The sequence below is a fragment of the Mesoplodon densirostris genome, chromosome 2 (genome assembly GCF_025265405.1).
Source record: "Mesoplodon densirostris isolate mMesDen1 chromosome 2, mMesDen1 primary haplotype, whole genome shotgun sequence".
Taxonomy (NCBI): domain Eukaryota; kingdom Metazoa; phylum Chordata; class Mammalia; order Artiodactyla; family Ziphiidae; genus Mesoplodon; species Mesoplodon densirostris.
The window spans coordinates 138448167-138451039 of record NC_082662.1 but is presented as its reverse complement, the minus strand read 5'-3'; positions in this window follow the sequence as shown (position 1 = coordinate 138451039).

Here is a 2873-nt window from a genome sequence, read left to right as displayed (position 1 = left end):
TAAAATTAGAACTTATTTCTTCCCTCCATCTATACCTTATTTCAGACCCCTTTCTATTACCTGGTCTAGAAGTTACCAAATTGCTGTTTGGCGGAACCAGTTGTTAGACACTTCTATTAAAAGAGGACTCTACAGACAAATAGATTTGCGGATGGCTGTGTACCATACGCCTGCTGTGACGATCCAGAATGAACATTAGCCTACAGCAGCCCAGAGAATCTGTACAGTAAAGAAACCTGATTAACTTTACTTAAGCCAGGTTCTCCCTTCTGCCGGCCTATAAACCTTTCAGTAGGGACAGGAGAGGAGGTGGCAGCGTGAAAGGTCCCCCTCGAAAATAAAAAACATTGCTCCTCAGAAGAGTGGGGCATAATTATCTCCAGGCTTCTTCAGATTCCTCATCCTTACTGACGTCAGTGGTCTAAAATGCCACCTGAACTTGTCCCTTCCATTCTTAGCTATATTCTGAGGAAACCAGCTCCCCGCACATGGGTGGTTAAGACCCGCTCTCCTCCTCCTCGCTGCCTCCTTTAGGGGTACTTGCCGCTGCCTGGGGACACTGCACTGATCCTCCAGAGCCTGTGCCTGTGGCTCCGTAACACACCCCTCGCACACTCACGGCTCTGGACTTCCGCTGTCCACTCTGCCTTGAGTATCCTTGCCTTTCACCGGCTGACTCACCAGTTTCTCACGAGTCCTTTAAGACTTAGCTTAGGGACTGCCTCTTTCGATGACTTTTCTTTGCCTCACAGCTCCCCCTCTTCTTCCACAAACACTGACTCAATGACCTGAATATGCCCGTCATAGCACGTCACGTGCAGGATGAGACATCTGCTGTGCGTCTTCCCCTCTCACTCCACTGCTAAAGGGCCAACACTACATCTTGCTCATTGTTTCACTCCTCTAATACTCAATCCATGACTAATGAACTAACTAGTACTGTAGTAGCCCTCTTAGTAACAATCAGGCAGGACCTTCTACCAGAAATCTGACACTCCAGCTTTTCTCTGATCTCATCTTTCAGTCTGACTGAACTGAAGACTTATCTGTGCATGTTTTACCAGGGAGACATAACTTAATCCAGAGATGTGTCATCACATACTCTTACATACTCTGCCGTTTAAAAATTCTGCTCAGATCGGGGAAGGAGACAGGTGTGCTTTCTGACAGCCCCACTGTTTTGCACTTCCAGTGCTCACTGGCTTCTCCCTCGGTGCCTTCCTTAAACCCTTCTTCTCTTAACAACAAGGAAACAGAATAACAAAGTACTTAAGAGCCTGGGTTCTGCCTATCTGTGAAACTGAAACATAACCAAGGACATAGAGATAGACTGGTGGTTGCCAAGGGGGAGGGGGTGGGAGAGGGTTGGATTGGGAGTTTAGGATTAGCAGATGCAAAGTGGTGTATATACAGGATGGATAAACAAAAAGGTCCCACGTGGGACTTCGCTGGTGGTGCAGTGGTTACGAATATGCCTGCCAATGCAGGGGACACGGGTTTGAGCCCTGGTCCAGGAAGATCCCACATGCCGCGGAGCAGCTAAGCCCATGCGCCACAACTACTGGGCCTGCTCTCTAGAGCCTGCGAGTCACAACTACTGAAGCCTGTATGCCACAGCTACTGAAGTCCATGCACCTAGAGCCCGTGCTCTGCAACAAGAGAAGCCACCACAGTGAGAAGCCTGCACACCGCAAAGAAGAGTAGCCCCCGCTCACCACAACTACAGAAAGCCCGCGTGTAGCAAGAAAGACCCAATGCAGCCAAAAATAAAATAAATAAATACATTTATTTTTTAAAAAGTGGATGTATTTTTAAAAGGTCCTACTGTATACCACAGGGAACTATATTCAATATCCTGTGATAAACCATAATGGAAAAGAATATGAAAAAGAATGTATATAAATGTGTAACTGAGTCACTTTCCTGTGCAGTAGTTAACACAACACTGTAATTCTCCTATACGTCAATAAAAAAATAAAATTTAAAAACACTGCCATAAAAATCATCACATAAGGGGGACTTCCCTGGTGGTCCAGTGGTTAAGACTTTGCCTTCCAATGGAGGGGGTGAGGGTTCGATCCCTGGTCGGGGAGCTAAGATCCCACATGCCTTGCGGCCAAAAAAACCAAAACATAAAACAGAAGCAATACTGTAACAAATTCCATAAAGACTTTAAAAATAGTCGACATCAAAAAAAGTCTTAAAAAAATCACATAAATCAGAAACAAATGAAACATAATAAAGTCCATACATTAAAAAAAAAAAAAAAAGAGCATGGGTTCTGTTTCTGGTCACATCCCAGCTTCCCACTTAGTTATAGCTGTGTAATTCTGGGCAACTCACATAATGTCTCCTCAGACTCCTCATCTGTAAAATAGGGATGGCAATAGTTCCCTACCTCAGTGTTGCTGTAATCCATAAACACGGTTAAGTGCCTTGGTAAATGTTTGATGCTCTCTGGTTATTGTGAATTAAAATATGTCAATGGCTTCTGGCCATACGATTTATAATAGTTTGACAGTTAACCAAATGGTAAAACGATTCCATTTATTATTCCCATCTCTTTTTACCCCTTACCCTGTTGTGTTGTTTACGTTTTCTCCCACCACAGAGTGTTAGTTCCAGGAGAGTAAAGGCTTTATTTTGTTCACTGATGAAAGCAATAGCACCCAGAAAAGTACTGTACATATGAAGCCCTCAGTAAACACTAGCTGAATGAATGGTGCAAACTGTCACAAGGAAAAATACACCAAAACTTTCATTATAATAAAAAAGTATAGATAAATCTTTCTCTAATGGCTTCCAGTCAAGTATTTCAAAACACCATATGTTATAATAAAAACATAAGTAATTTATTAAAATTTGAAGGCAAA